The sequence below is a fragment of the Schistocerca cancellata genome, chromosome 9 (assembly GCF_023864275.1).
Source record: "Schistocerca cancellata isolate TAMUIC-IGC-003103 chromosome 9, iqSchCanc2.1, whole genome shotgun sequence".
NCBI classification, from domain to species: domain Eukaryota; kingdom Metazoa; phylum Arthropoda; class Insecta; order Orthoptera; family Acrididae; genus Schistocerca; species Schistocerca cancellata.
Window position 1 is genome coordinate 384,266,362 of NC_064634.1, and position 26,789 is coordinate 384,293,150.

A 26,789-nucleotide genomic window follows, 5' to 3' on the forward strand; every position below is an offset into this window, starting at 1 on the left:
CCCACTGCGCAACGCTACGCGCTGTTAACAGCCAACTGCCCAACACTACAATAGCCAACAACAATGCAAACCAGCCACAGACTGCACGCAGCACAGCCAGCGATTTTCATACAGAGCGCTACGTGGCGGTGGCGTTACCAATATAAGAACCTATACAGCCTACTTACAACCTATCTTCTACAAGTTGTAAATAAATAGATGCCGCAATTAATGTTCCAACCCTCGTACACAGAAAGAAGTAAGAAGGAAATCGTATTTTATGCAGAACACACTAGTGGGAACGCAATAGAGTAAAAAAAAAAAAAAAAAAAAAAAAATAGCCCTCCGGTTCTTCCATGGGCGATGTGGTAATTTAATGAATTTACATTAGAGGGCGAAGTTGGAGAGCATAAATTTCCGCATACTTGTGCCTCGAAGTAATCCTAACAAGTTATTGTTAAGTTTGACTGTGCGGTCGGAGAAAGTTAATGTGATCATACGTTTCTTACATACATATTTTTTGACAAATCGTATGGGTATATTTATCCCTCAGTTTCGACCACTCCTTGGAGCGGCGCCTAGTTTTCTTTTTCTTCCTCATATACAGTTCTGAAATCAATGCAAAAATGCCTTGTCTCCATTGGAAGCCATTACCACTGGCGTCAAAATACGTCGCCACACAATACGCACAGTGCGATAGTTGTCTCAAACGAGAGGTTAAATTTGGCAGACCCGTTTGGTAGGTTTGCGCGCTTGTTTGATAAAACCGTAGTTAGGAACAGTGAATTTAACAGGAAGTTTAATCGTTACCGGGGGCCTTACGCTACCTGAACAAATAATGAATCAACCTCAGGATACGTCACGCTAATACCTTGAAACACCGCCTCTAACGTTGATAATGACTGGAATTCAGCCAGGAAGAGGGCCCAAAATTTTCTTGAAGTGTGTAATATCCAGCTGGGCCCACCCGTTGTTATTAGATCCCGTAGGGCTATCATATTGAGTGGATGTTAGATCCTACGTATCACAAGCTGATGTAAATAGTCCCAGACATCTTCTGTGGTGTGAAACAGAGTGACTGACAAGGGGAGGCAACGACGTTTGGAACGCGGATTTACTTCAAACTTCGTACACTCGTAGTACTCCATTAGGACAACAAAATGTGTAACCAGTAGCGCGTACTCCTTAAGAGTTATTGAGAAAAACGCAAGATAATTTCGGTCGTCAGATATATACCTGTGCGTGGCCGTTTTTACTATGAAGCGGCGGCAGCCGAGTGGGTAGGAGGCTAGGAGCATCCTTATGTCGTAACGGGACGACTTCCTATTATTCTGTTTATGTAGCCGATGAGGAACTGCTTTCCTTTATCCATTTGTCTATAAAAAAAAGCGGGTAGCGTTCAAGCCCCGAAATCGCTGGATCGAGTCCAGTTCGTCACTTTTTTTTATTTTCAACACAGTCATTTTCTTTACTATTTATATTACAATTGATATAATGGGAAAAATACGTGTAATCGGATGAACTTTTATTAAATTTGCAATGTTATTTGACAGTCAACAAATTTTTATTATCCCAAATAATATAATATTCATAACTATCGACTAGTAAATGACCAAACGCATAAAGTGATACTGAAAATGTATGCTTGTCCGTGTCTTCAAAATTGTTCGTATTTAATGGAAAAAGAACGAGAAATTGCTTCTCATAGACGCTATTAAAATACACTCGATACTGCATGATCAATTATCAGCGATGATATTTGAGGAAATGCTGCGTTATGCATGGTTTGCTTCCAAATTATCGGCTGAAAGAGAGGTTTTTGAAAATGTTAACGAGGTTTGTTTTCCCACGGACAACCTCAAAAGACCTTGCGTATGAGGAAACAGCATTTATTCAATGCAGCTGGTGCCGTTTAACTTCGTGTTTTCCATGTTTTTACGAAAAATACCACCCTGCCATTGTAATCGTAATGTCGAAAGCGACGATTAATTGTACATGTTTCGAAAGCCGTCTGTGCCGATCAAAACTTGGAGGTAACACGTAATTTCGGGCTTCTTCGAGGTATAAGGGATTTCTCAGATCACGGACAAGCATACATTTTCAGTATCACTTTATGCGTTTGGTCGTTTACTAGTCGATAGTTATGAATATTATGTTATTAGTGATAATAAAAATTTGTAGACTGCCAAATAACATTGTAAATTCAATAAAAGTTCATCCGATTACACGTATTTTTCCCATTATATCAATTGTAATATAAATAGTAAAGAAAATGACTGTGTTAAAAATAAAGAAAACTGACGAACGGGACTCGATCCAGCGATTATGGGGCTTGAACGCTACCCACTTTTTTAAAAATCTCATTTTGTTCGTCTTCGTTCTTTGTATCTGATCGGGGCGGACGTTGCAACACACCCGTTTCAGTTCGTCGTTGATCCATTAACTCAGTTTTTTTACTCCAGAGGGCAGCTAACCCTCTGACCGAACACGCTGAGCTACCGTGCCGGCACCCACTCGGCTGGAGCCACTTCCTGGTAAAAACGGCGTCTCACAGGTATATATTTGGCGACCGAAATTATCTTGCGATTTTCTCAATAACGCTTGAGAAGTACGCGCTACTGCTTACACATTTTGTTGTCCTAATGGAGTACTACGAATGTACGAAGTGTGAAGTAAATCCGCATTCTAAACGTTGTGGCCTCCTCTTGTGAGTGGGCCAGTCGTGGAAGATTACCTAAGCGAAAGCTCTTCAAACTAGGAACATATGCGTGCAGTCCTGTGAACAAGGATAGTGTCTGGAATGATATAGTATCCGCAGCGCATTCATCCAGAGGAAGCAGAAGAACATGCAACATTTAGCTACGAGAATGTTGAAATAAACATTGCCATTCATGTTCCCGGTAATGGAAATGAGCGTTTGGCGTCGTTGGCCGGGAGGCCCCTTGCGGGACAGGTCCGGCCGCCTCGGTGCAGGTCTGATTACATTCGACGCCACATTGGGCGACCTGCGCGCCGGATGGGGATGAAATGATGATGAAGACAACACGACAGCTAGTTCCTGAGCGGAGAAAACCACGACCCAGCCGTGAATCGAACCCGGGCCCGAAGGACGGCAATCCGTCACGCTGACCACAGCTATCGGGGCGGACATGTTTCTAATAAACTGAATGAAGTAGCCGCTGTGACTTGATCTACGAGCGGCGTTCAACAAGTAATGGAACACTTTTTTTTCTGAAAGCAGGTTGGTTTTATGCAGTATTCCAATACACCATGTCAATCCCCACTCTTTTGGCTACAAAAACCTTATTTTCGAACATAATCTCCATTCAGTGCGACGGCCTTACGCCATCTTGCTGGGAGGGGCTGTATGCCAACATGGTACCACTCTACTTGTCAACATCTACATCTACATCCATATTCCACAAGCCACCTGACGGTGTGTGGCGGAGGGTACCTTGAGTACTTCTATCGGTTCTCCCTTCTATTCCAGTCTCATATTGTTCGTAGAAAGAAAGATTGTCGGTATGCGTCTGTGTGGGCTCTAATCTCTCTGATTTTATCCTCATGGTCTCTTCGCGAGATATACATAGGAGGGAGCAATATACTGCTTGACCCCGGGGCAGCCGGCCGAAGTGGCCGAGCGGTTCTAGACGCTTCAGTCTGGAACCGCGCGACCGCTACGGTCACAGGTTCGAATCCTGCCTCAGTCATAGATGTGTGTGATGTCCTTAGCTTAGTTAGGTTTAAGTAGTTCTAAGTTCTAGGGGACTGATGACCTCAGAAGTTAAGTCCCATTGTTCTCAGAGCCATTTCAACCATTTTTGACCCCGGGGCCAACGTCTTGTTGCATCAGTAACCTCCGCATCATCCACGTACTGCTTCCCGCGAAGTGCTTCATTCACTGGGGCAAACAGATGGAAGTCCTAAGGTGCGAGATCCGGTCTGTAAGGTAGAAGGGGAAGAACAGTCAAAAATGGCTCTGAGCACTATGGGACTCAACTTCTGAGGTCATCAGTCCCCTAGAACTTAGAACTACTTAAACCTAACTAACCTAAGGACATCACACACATCCATGTCCGAGGCAGGATTCGAACATGCGACCGTAAAGGTCCCGCGGTTCCAGACGGTAGCGCCTAGAACCGCACGGCCACTCCGGCCGGCGAAGAACAGTCCATTGACTTTTTTTTTTGAGCTTGTATGGCTTTGCGGTGTCATGGAGAAGGAGAAGTTAGTTAGCATTTTTGTGGCAACGAACAAGGTGAAATCGTTTCTTCAGTTTCCTGAAGGTAGCACAATATTCTTCAAATTGTTCATATGGCTCTGAGCACTATGGAACTTAACATAAGAGGTCATCAGACCCCTAGACTACTTAAACCTAACCAACCTAAGGACATCACACACATCCATGCCCGAGGCAGGATTAGAACCTGCGACCGTAGCAGCAGCGTGAGTTCCAGAAGACCGTCGCCACGGCTTTACCAGTTGAGGGTGCGACTTTGAACCCCATCTTCGGAGGAAATATGGCGTGGCGCCACTACATGTATTGCCGTTTCATTTCCAGTTCGAAATGATGAAGTCGCTTTACATCGCCTATCGCTATTTTCGACAAAGAAATTGGCATTATCAGGCTCGTAACGCGCAAGCTATTGCGCACAGATGGTCCTTCGTTGCTCCTTATGGTCGTCTGTTAGGCGGACAAATGTGTCAGCACTATCAACAGAGACGTCCATTTCTGCAACGAGGTTTTTGATTGTGATCTGTACGTTTCAGCATCGCAGGAGTCAAGCTGCATGCGGCCGGCCGGTAAGTGGGGAGATCGGACATATTTGCGCGACCTTGTTGCAATGAGACAACAAACGCCTCGCCCAACGACTCACCGTGCTTTTGTTCATTGCCAGCCCTCCTCGACATTCTGCAAGTGCTTATGAATACCTTCGATGCTTCAGTTTTCCGAGAAAAGAAACTAAATGACAGCTCTCTGCAACAAATAATGACGAACAAAACGAATAAAAAATTGGAACTTCATGAAGTTACAGGGCCTCAAGCGGGAAGCTTGACGAACTCCTGCAACAAATTCCGTATCTTTCAAGCGAAACTAGGTGACAAAAAAATGTGTTGCATTACTGAACGCCCCTCGTATATTCTTTCGTTCATGAAGTATGAGGTGTGATCAAAGAGTAACGACTTTTTTTTAATTTCATGGGCTTTATACATCCGATTTTCAATTTTTTTATATTTTTTTGGTACACATGCTTCTGATGTATGTTTGCAGTTTCAGATGTTTTGAGTATTTAGTTTATTGTTGATAGTAGAAAAGGTTATATGTGTTTTGGAGTGCTCGGCGAATTTTTACTGTCGAAAAAGGTGGATTAAAGAATTTGCATTAAATTTGCGTGAAAAATGTAATAACGTGCAGCACCGCCTTCGACATGTTGACTGTGGCTTTTGGTGAATCTACTACGAGTAAAATTAGAGTTTTACGAGTGGTATAATCGTTTCAAAGAGAATCGAGAAAGCGTTGAAAACGACGACCGGCCAGAACGCCCTAGCATAGCAATTATTGATGATTGTGTGGAAGAAGTAAGGAAACTGGCTGTGTAAAATCGCCCAATCACAATCAGAGAGGATGCTGATGATGTCGGCATATCCTTTGGCTCATGACACGCAATTATTCAGGTCTTTTGGGCATGAAATGTATCAGCAAATCTTGTTTCGAAACTGTTAACTTCTGACGAAAACCGAGATCGCGTATACATCTCTCAGAAACTGCTGAATGAAATCGACGACGATCCGGAGCGTCTAAATAAGGTTGTGACAGGTGACGGAGTATAGGTATGCGGATATGACGTCGAAGCCAAGGCCCAGTCATCGCAATGGCAACTGCCTGAAGAGGCAAAACCGGGAAAAATTCGACAAGTTCGATAACATGTGAAGGTTCTTCTCACTGTTTTCTTCAATTCCAATGGGTAGTGTATCAAGAGTTCCAACCTTATCGTCGGACGGTCAATAAGGAATACTATCTAGAATTACTTGTCGTTAGCATGAAGCAGTCCGAAAAAAAACAACCGGAGTTGTGGCAAAACAATAAGTGGAAACTGCATCACGATAATGCTCCCGCTCACAGCTCAATGTTTTTCGCGATTTTTGGCAAAAAAAAAGCGTTATGTTGCCTCAGTCACCGTATTCACGGACCATGCACCTCTACGATTTATTTCTATTTCCGGCACTAACGAGAACCATGAAAGAACTTCATTCTGCCACCGTTGATGAAAGAAAAAGAGAATCGCTGAAGGATTTGAACGAACTCACGAAAAGTGAGTTCCAGAAGTGCTTCCAAGATTGGAAAAAGCGCTGCCACTAGTGTATTTGATGATGAATAAACACCGATTCTTTAAGAAAAACAAAAATTCTCGTTACTTTTTGATCACACCTCGTATGTTATAAAAAATTTAGTACAATTCAAAGTAACGACGATGTGCCTAATTACAATACCATAACAAAAAGTTGACAGTCATTACTCCACATTAAGGTTGCCTTTAGCACAAAAAGGGGTGCACAGTGCTGCCACCTGAATTTTTATCATTCATCAAATGATATTAAATGCCTGACAGATAGCGAACGTAAATTTGGAAACCAAACTAGAAACGTTTGTCCTTACAGCTCTTCTATTGCGTCGAAAAATACCTGTTTATGTAATAAGTGAAAGGTGGTGAACAGGAATTGTTAATTCACAACTGAAAACGAAAACAAACGGAATGGGGAAGAAAACTTCTAAATTGTCAGCATGTAGCCTTATTTATGTATGACTCTGTAATATGAATGAGTCATGACCCGGTCCACATCATTATGATTAATCACAGAAATGATCCACGGAACATAAAATTAACAAACTTAGTAAACATGTCGGAAAATGTGTCAGTCACAGCTTACGGCTTGTTCACTGGATTGATTATTTTCTTTGTAGAGGTACCTGAACCTTGGCTGCACAGCGACTGGCAACGATAAACGTAGCGTCGGACAGTGGCCGAGAGCGGTGTATTTGAAATTCAAGCTATCTCTGCACGCCATCCGCAAACAAGATGTTGCCAGTACGGACAGTGACACGGCAAAGCACGCAAATGTGCATTCGTGTTAGCGGCCCATCAGCGAACTGCTAAAGCATAACGTTCCAGTGGGTAGTAACACCAGTTCTCGTCAGGAAAGTCACCACATGTGGTCCTCACATGTCATGTAAAATCTCCCCCGCTGCTGGAAGTAATAGCACTTTTGCAACTCGAAGCGAAGACGCAGCTGCACTCGTTACGGAAGGAGATCAATGGAGTTCCCTGTGGCCGTAACACCATTATACAGATTGTGGCAGCTGTGTGGATTGGCCCCTATCCCAGAGACCTGCTGCAAGAATCGAAAGAAGAATCTATGCAGGAAACTAATGACCCCCTCCTTTTTCTGGTTCCTGGTATTCCTCATTTCTTCAGCACGCTTGCGAAATATCGGTGAGAGGTCAGAGGTCCTCACACTTGTAGAATTAGTTGATGGCTTATTAGGAACAGTCCAACTTCTTTTGACGTTGGGACTGTGCACCGTGACAAGCTTGGATCATCTACAGAGTTTCTCCAGAGAGCTGAAATATGCGGATCTCCACCTGCCAGCAAAGGACAAACGAAAAGGGAAGATCCAAAATGAGATTTTCACTCTGCAGCGGAGTGTTTCGAAAAGGGAAGATAATAGGAGGTTTTCTCCTGGCTGTTAACTTTACGGCTGTAGCAGTAGCATTACTCACCATGGTTCCAGGGTGTGTCGGAATCGGTTTGCCCATCTTCTATGCCATCTATGTGTGTTTTGACTCACTGATAAGCTTGCACTTTGTCATGATGGTACTGGAACTGTGGACCAGACTTTGTACGCTCAACTCCACTCTCCTGGAGGTACTTCAGTGGCCGTCGTAACGTCACCAGTGGGGGTGTATCGGTCACTTCCAGCCCATGGAAGACTTCGCCAGCTGCTGGCGGCGCATATGGCTCTACGACGCGCTGCCGAGTCCCTCCAGAACCACTTTGGGCTACCAGTGGCTGCCGTCGTAGCATTTACCTTGTGGGACGCCACAACTTCTGCATACGAAATGTTGCTGTTGGTGGTGAGACCGAGGCCGTTTTCTGAAGAACATGTGTGTTGGTCAGCGATCGGCTTGATCATGTGGCTCTTCTTCCATTCGGCCAAGTTGTCCACGAAGGCGTTGGCGTGTGCGGCGATCAGGGATACAGACGCAGCCATCGGCGTTGTCCTCCTGAGGGCGTCAGTGTTAAGTGATCGATGCTGCCCGGCCCTGGTAGCTTTCCTACGGTGGACCATGTACAGTCCCTCGCTTTGCTTCAGCGCTGCTGGATTCTTCACCATCGACCGCTCACTACTGGTCAATGCACTGGCCATTATTATAACTTACGTTGTCGTCCTGGGCCAGCTCATCCCAAAGCAATGACCATCAGTATGATTATTTTTATATCTAAAAAGCATATATTCGTAAACTATTTTTTTCATAGGTATTTCTATCACTGTGACGCAAAACAACTGCTGTGCAAACCACTAATGGGAAGATTACAGTAGTGTGTCTACATATGGGCATGCCTCCTACGTGTTCTTGCCTCACGGACAGTGCTACATTTTTTTGTGGTGGTACGGCAACTTTTGCCTCCTGGAGGTGCTCCCAGTGATCCTTGCGACATCCCTGGGAGTGTTTCGATTGCCTTCAGCGTCTATAAGACTTCACCAGCTGCTGTTGGCTCACATGGCTCTACGACGTGCTGCCGAGTTCCTCTAGAGCCACTTTCAGCTTCCAACGGCTGCCATCTTGGCATCCAGCTTGAGAGGTCATATGGTCACTGCATATAAAGTGCTTCTGGTGGTAATGAGAATTAAATGGAACTCTCGAGTACTTAAGCGACCAGCTCCACAATGTGGTTCACGTACAAAAATAGATCAAGCTGTCGATGATGGTAATGTCATATGCGATGATCAGGGATACAGACACGGCAACCGGTGTGATCCTCCTGAGGACGTCTGTGTCATATAGTCAACGCTGTATAGTTCTGGGGTCCATCCTGTGGTGGACCACAAAATCTGCATTGCTCTGATGCAACGCCACTGTATTTTTCACCATCGACTACTCGCTGCTGGTCAGTGCACTGGCTGTCATTATCTGTTACCTTGTCATCCTGGTCCAGTTCACCCCAGCTGAATGAATGTGAGTTTTATTGTATATATATATATATATATATATATATATATATATATATATATATCCAAATAAATGTATGTTTGTAAGCTTACTTTTCATAGACAATTTCTGTTATTCTCATATAGAGTAACTGGTCTGTGAAACGCTATTAGGAAGATTCCAGTTGTTTGTCCCTATTGGGGCAAGGTTGAAGACTAGGAAGGAAGGATCTCACCAGAAAATGATGTCCCTTGATAGTTTTTGGGGGGAGCAAGATTTTATAGCCAGAGAGCTTTATTGGCTAAACTATTGACACTGTATTTTCATTTGACACAGTCGCAAAACGCTTAATAACGTTAACTTCTGTTACCCTACACTGGATATCAACAGACTCGTAATGAAAACATCGAATGATGAATACAATGACACACGGCGACTTTTTCATCTGCTGTATGACGAATTACCTAATTACCTATCTGCTACTTGTCTGTCTGTATTAAAGTACTTAGTACCCAGGCAGGTGAGACTTAAAATTCAGAGACTGGGCTTTTTATTGCTTTCTTTGTACTTTAGTGTAAGCTGGAAAAATACGAATTGGTTTTGATTCAAACACTGAAGAGTTAATAACTTAATTAATGAATGTAATAGTAAGTTAATAATAATTCTTAAAAGTAATTGCTTTAAATGGCTTTATTAATATTGTATAATTAAACCAATATATTTGTAATTAAAAAAAGATAATTTTGTTGAAATAAAAACAGTTATGATGTAGTTTAATCATGTTCTTGACGATCACACATTGTGTCATTTTTACTGATTTCAATTGCTGCACTTGTGTGCATTTATGCAACTAATAGGGGAAAACGGAGAAATATCGGAAAGCTAACACTCTAAAGCCATTTAGAGCTACACTGTTTAACCTAGAGACTGTCAGATTTAGTATAAGTAATCATTGTTCAATTGGGTACAACATATTATTCCTCAAAAGTCATAGCTTCAGTATTTTTTTAATGAGAGTTCTTTTATAGCAAAAGTCAAATCACCTGGTCTTACTCCACTACAGTTGGAGTCAAGAATAATGGCGGTTGAGTTTCGGCTTGTTCTGCGCACGTACGTCACGTGATCTTCGACAGCCAACGAGCGTTTAGTAGTGTACTGAGCGCTCTACTGCTCTAATATGAGCATTAAAAGTGATAGTAGCGAGTTGTTCAGTGAATTTCGATTCCATTTGTTGCGGCCGGCCGCGGTGGTCTAGCGGTTCTAGGCGCGCAGTCCGGAACCGCGCGACTGCTACGTTCGCAGGTTCGAATCCTGCCTCGGGCATGGATGTGTGTGATGTCCTTAGGTTAGTTAGGTTTAAGTAGTTCTAAGTTCTAGGGGACTGATGACCACAGATGTCCCATAGTGCTCAGAACCATTTGAACTATTTTGAACCATTTGTTGCGCGTTGTCATCGCTGACTGCAGCGGTAAGTGATAAATTCTTGATACACAAGTGAGAGACATGATTTGCAGGATATACGGGTAGCACATGCATGCGCGTATCGGAACTGTCGCTTGGAATCGTCAACAATGCAATCCCCGTCTGTGCCTCGACATGCGCGAATCGCCATTGTTCGTGGATCGGACTGTAGTGGCGTGAGAACGACTACAGATACTAACTTATATGACCGAGCGATGTGGCGCATTGGTTAGCACACTGGATTGACATTTAGGAGGACGATGGTTCAAACGCGGGTCCGGTCGCCCTAATTTCGGTTTTCCGTGATTTCCCTACATCGCTTCAGGCAAAAGCCGGGATGGTTCCTTTGAAAGGGCACGGCCAACTTCCTTCCCTAATCCCATGGGATCGATGACTTCGCTGTTTGGTCCCCTCTCTCAAAATAACTTTGGAGAATACAGAAAAACAAGTGGAAAATCAGAAATATTTATTGAAATATAATTTAACTAACAATATTATTCACAAAAATCACATATAAAGCAACACTCCCCATCATCCGCTCCACTGCAGCTTTTGTGACAGCACATTTTCTGCATTGAATCCAACCTTCACATTCTTCAGAGTTTCGAAATACGTCGTCACAATATCCGCAGTTGACACCTGATTTGTTTCTATCGTCTTCATGCACAGAATCATTGTTCGAAAACTGATAATTTTATGATGGCACTCCGTTTTTATGTTGGCTCTTCACATGCGTCTCTTTTTGATTGATTTGCTTTGATAATATCTTTTTCTGCGGTGTTGAGCTTCCATACAACAACTTTCTCTTCCGTGATAGCATTTTCTCATTTATTTGCTTCTTTTCTTTTAACCGACATTCCCGGTCCTAGCCCCACTCAACGTACCCCGTCTTACCCCAGGTGCAGAGGTTATAAAAGCGAAACAACAGTACGTTATTGTTAAATCCAGCCCCTATTGTTTATTAGTCTATACACACTCACAAATCAACTGATAATCCTAGCTAAATAGAGTTCTTAGAAGTGTAATGGCTATGAAATATTCGCAGCTTAAAAACAAAAGAACATTATTCGGTTGACCCCGTAAAGGAAATTTATCTTCGTAGACAGCAACAGCAACAACACGCCAATATAGTCGCTCTTTCATCTTGACTCGTGGAATGTAATTGTTTATATCTCCAGCACAGGGCGTTGTCACATGAGAAACACGGTGCCCGGTTGCATCCCAGTACCCAGTCTTACCCCACTATCCTCTAATTAATTGTAAACAACAAAGGTTAACTTCCATAATGTATATTATAATAAATCCATCGCCACATAAGTAGCTTATTTTGATTTCTTAAACTCCCTCTTGTCTTATGCAGTCGTACAGTGCGAGGAGGGCGCAACGTATTGGACTCGCATTCGGGAGAACGACGATTCAGATCTGCGTCCGGCCATCCCGATTTAGGTTTTCCGCGATTTCGCGAAATCAATCCAGGCAAATGCCAGAACGGTTCCTTTGAAAGAAAAACTTTCCAAGCTTGTGTCCCGTTCCTAATGATCTACACTCATGGTCGTAAATTAAGGATATTGTAGGCTAGTATGTGGTGCTACACAACGTGGCACTACACAAAACTGGCGCTAATAGCATAGGCACATAGGGAACACAGACGACACAGATCTTCCACAGTATTGGCGATAAGTTGAGAAAACCGTCCCGAAACACATGTGCTACAAAGCGCCGCTGTTTCCTGCGCATGTACCCCGACATCAGTATGGGATATGATCGCCATGCACACGTACACAGGCCGCACAACGGGTTGGCATATTCTGGATCAGGTGGTCGAGCAGCTGCTAGGGTATAGCCTTCCATTCTTGCACCAGTGCCTGTCGGAGCTCCTGAAGTGTCCTAAGGGTTTGAAGACGTGCAGCGATACGTCGACCGAGAGCATCCCAGACGTGCTCGATGGGGTATAAGTCTGGAGAACAGGCAGGCCACTCCATTCGCCTGATATCTTCTGTTTCAAGTTACTCCTCCACGATGGCAGCTTGATGGGGCCGTGCGTTATCATCCATCAGGAGGAAGATGGGACCCTCTGCACCCCTGAAAAGGCGGACATACTGGCGCAAAATGACGCCCCGATACACCTCACCTGTTACAGTTCCTCTGTCAAAGACATGCAGGGGTGTACGTGCACCAATCATAATCCCACTCCACACCATCAAACCACGACCTCCATACAGGTCCCTTTCAAGGACATTAAGCGGTTGGTATCTGGTTCCTGGTTCACGCCAGATGAAAACCCGTCGAGAATCACTATTCAGACTGTATCTGGATACGTCCGTGAACATAACATGGGACCACTGTTCCAATGACCATGTAATGTTTTCTTGACACCAGGCTTTACGGGTTCTCCTGTGACCAGGGGTCAGTGGAATGCACCTTGCAGGTCTCCGGGCGAATAAACCATGTCTGTTCAGTCGTCTGTAGACTGTGTGTCTAGAGACAACTGTTCCAGTGGCTGCGGTAAGGTCACGAGCAAGGCTACCTGCAGTACTCCGTGGCCGTCTGGGTACACTGATGGCGAGATATCGGTCTTTTTGTGGTGTTGTACACTGTGGACGTCCCGTACTGTAGCGCTGGACACGTTTCCTGTCTGCTGGAATCGTTGCCATAATCTTAAGATCACACTTTGTGGCACACGGAGGGTCCGTTCTACGACTGCTGTGTTTGACCAGCCTCCAGTCGTCCAAGTATTCAACCCCTCATAACATCATCAATAAGTGTTCTTTGAGCCATTTTCAACACACAGTCACCGTTAGCAGGTCTGAAAACGTCTGCACACTTACTCGCTACATTGTACTCTGACAGGCACCAACACACCTCTGCGTATGTGGACTAACGGCAGCGGCACCGTGCGACGACTGCAGGTCAAATGCTCCGTATGGTCATACCGCGAGGTGATTTAAACCCGCCAACCTCCCACCAGAGCATTGTTTCGCCATGTATCAGCATTATCCTTAATTATTGAGCATGAGTGTATTTGTCGACTGGACATAAAACTCTAAAGCTTTCTTCTTTATTTTACGCAGTTATATTCTGGCATAACACATCTAAAGTAAGTTATGTGCTTGTCCAGCAGAAGCGATTAGTAAGAATAATGGGTGACTTAGATCACTGTACCTCTTGCAGGAGCCTTTTTAACAATCTTGGAATTTTTAAAGTCACTAACGCATATGTTTACTCCTTAACGGTATTTGTTGCTGATTATAAAAATTAGTTTCAGTTCAACTATGATCTGCAAAATCACAATACAAGATACTCTAATAATTTTCATGTTGACTGTACATCCTTGTCTGGAGTGCAAAATTGAGATGGGTACGCAGATGCAAAGGTATTAAATAAGTTTAGGATCCCTGCCAGTTGAAACGAAAATTTAAAACATTCCTCATGATCTGTTCCAACAACAAGTTATCTGAATATCTAGATTCAAGGTTTCTGTTACCTACATGATCCTTAGCAGTGTTTGTTGTAGAAATGCGTGATGAGTCGTAATGTACCGCACCACAGTACTTACAGGTGCAGGTAACTACACTGGTGTGCAAAATTTAAGAACGAAAGTAACTTTCGCGTGATACATCACTGCCAAGTAATATGCAGCTACGAAACGTGGGTCATAAATAGAAATAACTGCTAAAGTATAATACTGAAGGAAACTGAGAGAAACACGCAGTGAGACTAACAGAAATGATTTATTTAGAGGCAATAATGTGCCGATTTTCGGCACGATTGTGTTCCGGCCGCGAGTGTTAAGGTCAATATTGGCCTCGCCAGAGATACTGGGGCGCCGAGTTGGCGGCGAGTGGACTCCTGGTGATGAAGTGAGGAGGGTTGGAGAGTACCGAGCGAGGAAGACAGAACGGCAGTGTGTTGGGGTACGGATGGTCCGAATTGTGCATTGAATAATTTACGCACTCTGTGGTTGTGAACTGATGGTGAAACCGAGACGCTTGGGAATTCAACGCTGCTGTGGAACGGTAAGCCGTGGGCTCTGCAATTCTATGGGCGCAATTATGGCGAGCTGTGGCCGGTGTCGTTTGTGGGTGTTTTGCCACAGCAGATAAACAAGACGGCGTGGGCCCAACCTGGACACGCTGTGCTGTAGCATGTTCGCCCACAATAAGAATACCATGATATTGGAGAAGAAAGTAGTGGAATACGGTACGTGTATTAACCTTCAGTGACTTCTGCGGTGTTAGAGTGCTTCTGTGTGGAGACTGAGCAGTAACTGTCACTTTTCAAAGGAACTGACGAGTGTGTAAAGGTGTGGCCAATGCCGGATGGGTGTTGTCTTAAAGTTATTATATTTCTTATTTGTGAACATAATTTTATCAGGATTACTCATTGGATAGATCTGAAATTCAGTTTTGTATATGGTTTTATACCTGCGTGTTAAATGAAAGTTAATTTTGAAGTTTGAAAGGTACCTTTCTACCATTACGATTCTGTAAGTTTTTATTTGGAAATGATGTATCCTACTGTTATTGGTTGAGAATTTATTACCCAGAGAAGCAGTTATTTAATCAGTCTTTTATGAAGTGTTTTAAGATTTGTTGTTCATGGTGAACTATTACTAATAAATTACGTAAATTAGTAATGTTGTGTAAGCAGTTATTGAAGGCACCTATCTAGCCAATCAACCATGGCCAGTTGGGAACGGGCATTGATGTAACATCAGGGAACTAGAGTGTGTTTGTTATAGTGTGGCAACGCTAATCCTGTTTGTTGTTATTGTTCATCTACATCTACGTCTACATGGATACTCTGCAAATCACATTTAAGTGCCTGGCAGAGGGTTCATCGAACCACCTTCACAATTCTCTATTATTCCAATCTCGTATAGGGCGCGGAAAGAATGAACACCTATATCTTTTCGTACGAACTCTGATTTCCCTTATTTTATCGTGGTGATCGTTCCGCCCTATGTAGATCGGTGTCAACAAAATATTTTCGCATTCGGAGGAGAAAGTTGGTGATTGGAATTTCGTGAGAAGATTCCGTCGCAACGAAAAACGCCTTTCTTTTAATGATTTTCAGCCCAAATACTGTATCATTTCTGTGACACTCTCTCTCATATTTCCCGATGATACAAAACGTGCTGCCATTCTTTGAACTTTTTCGATGTACTCCGTCAGTCCTATCTGGTAAGGATCCCACACAGCGCAGCAGTATTCTAAAAGAGGACGGACAAGCGTAGTGTAGGCAGTCTCCTTAGTAGGTCTGTTACATTTTCTAAGTGTCCTGTCAATAAAACGCAGCCTTTGGTTAGCCTTCCCTACAGCATTTTCTATGTGTTCTTTCCAATTTAAGTTGTTCGTTATTGTAATACCTAGGTATTTAGTTGAATTTGCGGCTTTTAGATTAGACTGATTTATCGTGCAACCGAAGTTTAACGAGTTTCTTTTAGTAGTTACGTGGACGACCTCACATTTTCGTTATTTAGGGTCAACTGCCACTTTTTGCACCATTCAGATATTTTTTCTAGATCGTTTTGCTGTTTGTGTTGATCTTCTGATGGCTCGATAACGACAGCGTCAACTGCAGACAACCGAAGACGGCTGCTCAGATTGTCTCCAAAATCGTTTATATAGATAAGGAACAGCAGAAATCACTTCTGCTTCACTCGATGACTTTCCGTCAATTACTATGAACTGTGACCTCTCTGACAGGAAATCGCAAATTCAGTCACATAACTGAGACGATATTCCATAAGCACGCAATTTTACTACGGGCCGCTTGTGTGGTACAGTGTCAAAAGCCTTCCGGAAATCCAGGAATACGGAATCGATCTGAAATCCCTTGTCAATAGCACTCAGCAGTTCATGTGAACGGTTGTATATGATTGTTAAGTATGGAGCTAATGCATCAGCATACTCCTAAAGGAACCTAATTGGTATACAGTCTGGACCAGAAGACTTGCTTTTATTAAGTGATTTAAGTTGCACCACTACTCCGAGGATATTTACTTGCTCATGTTGGCAGCTGTTCTCGTTTTCTTTTGTGTTGAAGTGTCTAGTCGCCCCTAAATTAAATAATAATTCTGCATAATAATTACACAGATACACCGCGGTTTGTTGTGTCCCCTTGACATTCCAGAAGGACGGTAGCGGCATTTCGTAGAGTATGAGAACAGCACAACGTTGGTAAGGAGTTTTTAGGGTGGGGCATTACTTCCTCCAGCAATCCTGAACTACGCTGCTGCTAAGGTCGCAGGTTCGAATCCAGCCTCGGGCATGGATGTGTGTGATGTCGTTAGGTTAATTTGTCTAGGGGACTGATGACCTCAGATGTTAAGTCCCATAGTGCTCAGAGCCAGCTGAACCATTTTTTGGACGTACTGAAATACGTCTCCCCAACGCAGCCCACACGTCCTCGATAGGATTTCAGTCAGGGCAACTGTAAGACCAGTCCATTCTCCGAATATCCTCTCGTTCCAAGACCTCTTGCACGTGCTCTATTCGATGTGGTCATCCATTGTCACCCATAAAAATGAAGTCTGGCTGAATTCACCCCTGAAAAGACGCACACGAGGAAGGAGTAAAGTTCCACAATCACGTTGACTGGTGAGGGTACCGTGTTCAAAGATTTGGAGCCCATACACTTTATACCTTCCCAAACCGTACCAGCCACGCGGGGTAGCCGCGCGGTCTCAGGCGCCTTGCCATGGTTCGCGCGGCTCTCCACGTCGGAGGTTCGAGTCCTTCCTCGGGCATGGGTGTGTGTGTTGTCCTTAACCTAAGTTAGTTTAAGTGGTGTGGAAGCCTAGACATCGATGACCTCAGCAGTTTGGCCGCAGAGGAACTTAACAGAAATTTCCAGATTACCACCACACCGTATTACCTTGACCTTCAACACGACCATGTTCGACAGTGTTTCTGGATGCATTACGTGTTCTCACCTTTCGCCATATCGGGGTATGTCCAGTAATATTGCTTCCCCATGTGGCGCTTACTTCATTTTTGTGGATGACAGTCCGCGTCTGCACAGGTGGATGAATGGACCGCCCTGCCTGTTTCCCTCACTCAAATCCCATTGGGAGTGCGTGGGTGCGTCGAGGAGCTGTATTGCAGCACGTCGACATGCATCAACGACGATCCAGTAGTCGTCAGTTGGGCTCGTGGAGGAATGGTCGCCCTACTACAAAGCCGCCCGGTGTGGCCGAGCAGTTCTAGGCGCTTCAGTCTGGACCCACGCGACCGCTACGGTCGCAGGTTCGAATCCTGCCTCGGGCATGGATGTGTGTGATGTCTTTAGGTTAGTTAGGTTTAAGTAGTTCTAAGTTCCAGGGGACTGATGACCTCAGATGTTAAGTCCCACATTGCTCAGAGCCATTTAAACCATTTGAACCCTCCTGCAAAAACTCCTTACTAACCTTGCGGCCATCACGGGAGCAATCACTACGGTCCGTGGTAATTTCTTTCTAATTTTCTTGTTAAGTTTAGTTACCTGAAGCGTGAATGACCTTGATCAGAGATACGAAGATGGCATCTGTTCTTTCGGACATCAACGGGGGCACTTGGAAATGTGTGTCCCGACCGGGACTCGAACCCGGGATCTCCTGCTTACAGGGCAGACGCTCTATCCATCTGAGCCACCGAGGGCACAGAGGATAGTGCGACTGGGGGGACTTATCGCCGTCACGCTCCTCGTGAGACCCACATTCTCAACTTATACTCCGTACACTACATTCGTATCGCCCCTGCCATTATACCCATTACTCGCGGCAGACAATCCACCGAGTCCCGTAAGAGTTCAGGCAATTCGAGTGCATCCTCACTGAAGAAGATCATCAGCCGGTTAGCTTTTAACGATATGAAGATGGCATCTGTCTTTCGGAGTTGTCCGAAAGAACAGATGCCATTGGTGGCCGTGCGAGTAATGGTTATAATGGCAGGGGCACTACGAATGTAGTGTGTGGATTGTAAGTTGAGTATGGGGGTCTCACGGGGAGCGTGCCGGCGGTAAGTCCCTGCAGCGCACGATCCTCTGTGCCCTCGGTGGCTCAGATGGCTAGAGCGTCTACCATGTAAGCAGTATATCCCGGGTTCGAGTCCCAGTCGGGGCACACATTTTCAACTGTCCCCGTTGACGTATATCAACGCCTGTCAGCAGCTAATGGTATTGATTTAATTGTAATTGAATCAGAGACAGTCTATTGTTAAGTTTCTATTATGAGCTTTTGTTTTGTTAATGTATACCTTGAGTCGTTCCACGTCCCTGAAGGCTCTCTTTCCACATGGATCTACAAAACACGACCAATGAGTGAATGAATGAATGAATTTACGAAACGTTTTGGTTCTGTAATGTTTAATCCATTCAGGTATGTCAGTTTATTCGTTTCCTTCCGCCGAATATCATAGTGCTTTGGTTTTCACATTCCACTGATGAGAACAACGTAGATCACGTTTTCCAAACATCATGAAGTATAGTCCCATCGAGTGTGTCGTAAAATTTTATTCTTTCAAGGGTCTAAACTTGTCCGCCCCCGGTAACTGAGTGGTCAGCGGGACAGAATGTCAATCCTAAGGGCCCGGATTCGAATCCCAGCTGGGTCGGAGATTTTCTGCGCTCAGGGACTGGGTGTTGTGTTGTCCTAATGATCATCATTTAATCCGCATCGACGCGCAAGTCGCCGAAGTGGAGTCAAATCGAAAGACTTGCTCCCGGCGAACGGTCTACATCTACATCTACATCCATACTCCGCAAGCCACCTGACGGTGTGTGGCGGAGGGTACCTTCAGTACCTCTATCGGTTCTCCCTTCTATTCCAGTCTCGTATTGTTCGTGGAAAGAAGGATTGTCGGTATGCCTCTGTGTGGGCTCTAATCTCTCTGATTTTATCCTCATGGTCTTCGCGAGATATACGTAGGAGGGAGCAATATACTGCTTGACTCTTCGGTGAAGGTATGTTCTCGAAACTTTGACAAAAGCCCGTACCGAGCTACTGAGCGTCTCTCCTGCAGAGTCTTCCACTGGAGTTTATCTATCATCTCCGTAACGCTTTCGCGATTACTAAATGATCCTGTAACGAAGCGTGCTGCTCTCCGTTGGATCTTCTCTATGTCTTGTATCAACCCTATCTGGTACGGATCCCACACTGCTGAGCAGTATTCAAGCAGTGGGCGAACAAGCGTACTGTAACCTACTTCCTTTGTTTTCGGATTGCATTTCCTTAGGATTCTTCCAATGAATCTCAGTCTGGCATCTGCTTTACCGACAATCAACATTATATGATCATTCCATTTTAAATCACTCCTAATGCGTACTCGCAGATAATTTATGGTATTAACTGCTTCCAGTTGCTGACCTGCTATTTTGTAGCTAAATGATAAAGGATCTATCTTTCTGTGTATTCGCAGCACATTACACTTGTCTACATTGATATTCAGTTGCCATTCCCTGCACCATGCGTCAATTCGCTGCAGATCCTCCTGCGTTTCAGTACAATTTTCTATTGTTACAACCTCTCGATACACCACAGCATCATCTGCAAAAAGCCTCAGTGAACTTCCGATGTCATCCACCAGGTCATTTATGTATATTGTGAATAGCAACGGTCCTGTGACACTCCCCTGCGGCACACCTGAAATTACTCTTACTTCGGAAGACTTCTCTCCATTGAGAATAACATGCTGCGTCCTGTTATCTAGGAACTCCTCAATCCAATCACACAATTGGTCTGATAGTCCATATGCTCTTACTTTGTTCAATAAACGACTGTGGGGAACTGTATCGAACGCCTTGCGGAAGTCAAGAAACACGGCATCTACCTGTGAACCCGTGTCTATGGCCCTCTGAGTCTCGTGGACGAATAGCGCGAGCTGGGTTTCACATGACCGTCTTTTTCGAAACCCATGCTGATTCCTACAGAGTAGATTTCTAGTCTCCAGAAAAGTCATTATACTCGAACACAATACGTGTTCCAAAATTCTACAACTGATCGACGTTAGAGATGTAGGTCTATATACCCGACGGGAGGCCCTAGTCACATGACATTTACATTTTATTTAGGGTCTAAACATGGTATATTATTACTTTTTGAGACGAACCGTAATATGCAGAGAAGCCACAACATAGTGATCACTGCCCTCTGCGACAATTGACGCGACTTGGTGGCTTTAGGCATGTAAGGACGTGAGGAAATTATACAGGGTCTGAGGTGTTTAAGTAATGATATTTCTATTAGTGACTGAGGGCAATGTACTCTACAACATTAGATCAGTATTTACTTCATTTGTACACTAATTATTACGGCTGTTACGAATAGTAGGTTGGTCAATACCTCGAAGTACATGTGACAAGAGCATGCCACTGTCGCTTATTTTCCCCTGGGAATCAGATCGATTGGCGAAGTGTGGATGTGTGGACGCAGAACATCTGGTCTTTACTGGCAGGCGCAGTCCTCTTAATGCTGCAGCTATAATCATACAGAAAATACTGTATCAGGCAGTAAATTATGTGAGGGGTTTGTGGAAAGACCATTAGACACAGAGAGAAAACAACTAACACACTGACAATTATAGAACTATATGAAATTAAATCGTCATAACTTTTGAACCGGTTTGCATTAGGACTTTCAAACTGCATGGTGGGTATTAGTATGTGCATGCACATGGGCCTTGTTGTTGTCGGTCATTTGCACATGAAAATATCACGGTACAGCGTGCCTGAGCGTATAGCGCTCGTGAAGGCCTACTATTCGAGCAATAACAGCCCATGTGCGGCTCAAAGGAAGTTTGCGACCAAGTTCCGGCTGAAGACAACCGGAGTGTGCTAACATACACACGCATACATACACGAATTTCATTCACAGGTTTGAGAGAACGGGTAGCGTTCGTGATGACAGTGTTGCAATGTTGGTCGTCCGAAAAGGATGAAAACGCCTGAAAACGATGGAGAAGACACGCGCTGTGTTTCAAACCAGCCCTAGGAAACAGATCAGACGAGCTGCACAACAGGTGGGAATCAGCCGGAAGACACCGCTTCAAATTGTTGCCTAAGACCTACATCTCTTCCCATACAAAATTCAAACCCATAAGCCATTAAGCCCCAGGGCCATGGAACACATGTTGTGTTTCACCAACACTACTGTTCCCAGAATTGACGAACCGGATTTTGATGTGAATATGGTTTGGTTTAGCGATGAAACCGGTTTGCAAAAAAAAAAAAAAATAATAAAATAAAATAAAAATAAAAAAAATAAAAAAATGTGTGTGTGTGAAATCTTATGGGACTTAACTGCTAAGGTCATCAGTCCCCAAGCTTACACACTGCTTAACCTAAATTATCCTAAGGACAAACACACATACCCATGCCCAAGGAGGACTCGAACCTCCGCCAGAACCAGCCGTATAGTCCTTGACTGCAGCGCCTTAGACCGTTCGGAACCCGCTTTCATTTAGATAGTTTCGTCACTAAGCAAAATTTGCGCATTTGCGAGGACTGAGAATCCGCATTTCGCGATCGAGACGTCTTAAAAAATGGTTCAAATGGCACTGGGCACTATGGGACTTAACATCTGAGGTCATCAGTCCCTTAGAACTTAGAACTACTTAAACCTAACTAACCGAAGGACACCACACACATCCATGGCCGAGGCAAGATTCGAACCTGCGTCTGTAGCGGTCGCGCAGTTCCAGACTGAAGCGCCTAGAACCGCTCGGCCACACCGGACGGCGAGACGTCTCTTCACCCTCAACGGGTGACTGTGTGGTGTCCAGTGTCTAGTCACGGAATAACCGGTGTGATATTTCTTGATGGGACGGTGATTACCGAACGCTACGTGAACGTTTTGGAAGATGATTTCATCCCCACTATCCGAAGCGACCCTGATTTCGACAAAGTGGGGTTCATGCAAGAAGGAGGCATCGAAGCAGGAAAGTGTTTGATGTCCTGGGGGAGCACTTCGGAGATCGTATTCTGCCTCTGTGGTATCCAAAGGCTACTGTCATGGTCCTCGACTGGCCGTCATATTCTGCGGATCTGAACATATGCGACTCCTTTTTGTGATATTATATTAAAGACAAAGTGTACAGCAATAACCCGAAAACCATTTCTGAGCTGAAAACAGTCATTCAGGAGGTCGTCGACAGCATCGATGTTCCGGTTCATGCAGAATTTCGCTATTCGTCTGCGCCACATCATCGCTTATGATGGCAGACATATCGAGCATATCATAACCTAAATTCGAATTCTCTAGTGATGTCTACATGTTGAATAAAGCGTGTGCACGCCGTGGTTCGTAACTAATTTACGTATTCTTCATATTGTTCAATAATTGTTACCATGTATTAAGGTACCAATGATCACAATATCTGCACTTCCACCACTAATTCCCTGTACAAGCGCAAAAGACACAAATAAGGGAGCCGTTATAACGACGATAGGAACCGCAAAAAGGGAAAATCACTGAAATAAGCGACTTCGATAAAGCGTAGACTGCTACGATACAGCGCCAGAGAACACGCATGGCGAAAATGGCGAAGCTTGTCTGCTGCTCGCGTGCTATTATGACGAGTATCTATAGAAAGTGGTTGAAGGACAGCGAAACGACGACTAGGCCATAAGGTATTAGACGCCTCATCACAGAAGTTGGTGGCATGACCGCCATGTAAAACAGGAAAGGCAGCGATCTGTTTTAGACCTGATGACGGAGTTCAATGGAGGTGCCGGCACAGGTATTTCGCAACACATCGTTCGACACACGTTGTTGAATATTGGGCTCTGCAGCAGACGATCCACACAGTTTCTCATAACGGTATTGTACGAGTAAATAACAATTGCAGTGGCCATGGGAATGTCAAGACTGGACTGTTTATTAACGGAAACGTGTTGCTTTGTCAGTTGAATCACATTTCTTGCTACACTACGCCGATGATCGTGTCCGGACACGCCGTCATCCTCCGAACGGCTGCTCTTAACATGCACCGCAACACGTACTTGGTCTGGTGGGGGTAGTATTATGGTATCGAGAACATTCACCTGGGCCTTCATGGGACCTGTGTTAGTAATCGAAGGTCAGTAAATCAGACAAATAAACGAGTCAAAGATCAGACTCGAGCCGTCACGGCTCAGTCTTCCATGACGTCGATGGCGTCTTCTCACAGCACAAATGACCGTGTCACAAGCCAGAGTCTTGCTGCAGTCGTTTGAGGAGGACACCGAACTCACGTTTTTATCTTGGCTGATTCTGATGGAACACATCTCGGATCCTATCAACAGCTACCTCAGAGTCAAAAAACTACCAGCCCGTAATTTAAGGAAACTGCAAGACCTCTGGTTTAAAAAATGGTTCAAATGGCTCTGAGCACTATGGGACTCAACATCTTAGGTCATAAGTCCCCTAGAACTTAGAACTACTTAAACCTAACTAACCTAAGGACATCACACACACCCATGCCCGAGGCAGGATTCGAACCTGCGACCGTAGCAGCCTCGCGGTTCCGGACTGCAGCGCCAGAACCGCACGGCCACCGCGGCCGGCCCTCTGGTTTAAACTCTACCGCCACATACCTCAGGAAACGTGCCTAAACTTTTCGAAACCGTGCAACGCAGAATTGCGTCTCAAAGTTGGAACGACAAGCCATTAAACAGGTGATCATTATCTTCTGGATCAATGTATGTAAGGATCATTTTTTGTGTAATTAATATTCATGTGGATAACATCTTTTTGATTTAACGAATTAAAATATATATGGTCATGTGATCAAATATAACGTAAACGTCGAGCTAGGAACCTGTTTGAAAGATCCATGAATTATATTTATATTTGTGTATCAGGGGCGTAAGGCTGACAATAAAAATTAAAAATCTGAAAGAGAAGAAAAGAATCGATGGAGAAAACCATGTTGGAATCTTGCGCTATCTGACATTGTCCAACGCTTTTCCATTCTTCTGTATATTATTCTTGTCAGCAACTTGGATACCTGAAACGTTAAGCTGATTGTACGATAATTCTCGTACTCGTCAGCTCTTGCAGCCTTCGGAATTGTGTGGGTGATGTTTTTCCGAAAGTCTAATGGTGTAGCGCTAGTCTCATACATTCTACACACGAATGTTAATAGTTTAATTATCTTCCCCCCCCCCCCTCCCCAATGATCTTAGAAATTGCGATAGAATGTTTTCTCTCCCTTCTGCCTAATCTGATCTTTTGTCTTGCAAGCCTCTTTTAAATTCTGATTCTAATACTCCATCCCCTATCACTTCACCATTGACTACTCTTCCTTCTTCTATCACGTCATCATACAAGTTCTCCCCCTTATATAAGCCTTCAATAGACTCTTTCCACTTATCCGCTGTCTCCTTTCCTTTTAAAAGAGGAACTCCCATTGTACTCCTAATGTAACCATTTAATTTCATCGAAGGTTGTTTTGGCTATTCTGTATGCTGAGTCAGGCCTTCCGACAATCGTTTCTTTTTCGATATCTTCACATTTCTCATACAGCCATTTCACCTTAGCTTCCCTTCACTTCCTATCTGCTTCATTTCTAAATAAATTGTATTTCTGTACACCTGAATTTAGCTGAACATTTTTGGACTTCCTTCTTTCGTCGATAAAATGAAGTATTTCTTCTTTTATCCATGGTTTCTTCGTAGTTATCTTCTTTGTACTTACGTTTTTTTCTCCAACTTCTGAAATTGTCCTTTTTAGAGATGTCCATTGCTCTTCAGCTGAACGGACTACTGATGTATTGAAACTTCCTGGCAGATTAAAACTGTGTGCCGGACCAAGACTCGAACTCTGGACCTGAGTGGTAGAGCGCTTGCCCGCGAAAGGCAAAGGTCCCGAGTTCAAGTCTCGGTCCGGCACACAGTTTTAATCTGCCAGGAAGTTTCATATCAGCGCACACTCCGCTGCAGACTGAAAATCTCATTCTGGGAACTTCAAATTTATCTCTTCATCCCTTAATATTTTGTGCATCCCACTTCTTTGCGCATTGATTCTTCCTGACTACTCTCTTAAACTTCAACCTACCATTCACCATTATTGAATTGTGACCTGTGTCTATATCTGCTCCTGGGTACGCCTTACTATCCAATACCTGATTTCAGAATCTCTGCCTGGTCATAATGGAATCTAACTGAAATCTTCGGTATCTTCCAGCCTTTTCCAAGTATACCTCCTCCTCTTGTGATTCTTGAATAAAGTAGTCGCTATTACTAGCTGAAATTTATATCAGAACTGAATTATTCTCCTCTCTCATTCCTGCTATCAAGCCCGTATTCTCCCATAACCCTTTCTTCTACTCCCTGCCCACGACCGCATTGCAATCACCCGTAACTAATAGTCTTTCATCTCCCTTTACGTGCTGAATTACCCATTCAGTATCCTCATATACTTCCTCCATCTCTCCATCTTTGGCTTGCGACCTCGTATTGTATACCTAAAGTATGGTTGTCGGGTTTGGTTTGATGAGAACAACCATATCAGTGAACTGTTCTCGGTAACTCACTCTCTGCTCTGCTTTCCTATACATGACTAACCCCACACGTGTTATACCATTTTCTGCTGCTGTTGATGTTACTGTATACTCATCTGACAATAAATTCTTGTCATCTTTCTATTTTCCTTCACTGACCCCTATTATACCTAGACTGAGCCTTAGCATTTCCCTTTCTAGATTTTCTATCTTCCCTAACAAGTTCAACGTTTCACTCAACTCGTGGGACGCCATCTTTCCGTTCATTATTCAGACTTTTTTTCTCATGAACAGCTACCGCTTGGCAGTCCCCTAGTTAAGATCCGAATGGGCGACTCGTCCAGAATCTTTTGCCAACGGAGAGATCATCAAGACACATTTTTCGATTACTTGCCACATGTCCCGTGGATACACATTATGTATCCTTAATGCAGTGGTTGCCATTGCCTTATTCATTCTCATGCCGTTAATCGCTGCCGAATTTTCCCCCTTTTATGGACAGTTTCGCACCCCACGGGTAGGAGAGTGCCCCCGATCTCTGCCCGCACCTCCGCCCTCTTTGACATCAACTACCAAGCTGATTCTTTAGCATTCTATAGCTGTGACACATGTTAGTAAAATATCATCGTTATGGGAGCCTATCTTTAGTACCGATTAAGCTATTCCTATAAATGAAGAAT

General features: G+C 44.1%; 1 protein-coding gene and 1 non-coding gene across 2 annotated transcripts in view; one reads left to right on the plus strand and one right to left on the minus strand.

Annotated features, from left to right (window-relative positions):
- LOC126101125 (uncharacterized) overlaps positions 1-26,789 on the plus strand; it is a 149,505-nt gene that overhangs the window by 98,928 nt on the left and 23,788 nt on the right. The window lies entirely within an intron of this gene.
- Trnat-ugu (transfer RNA threonine (anticodon UGU)) lies at positions 18,218-18,292 on the minus strand. Its single transcript has one exon. It is a non-coding gene; the product is annotated as a tRNA-Thr (tRNA).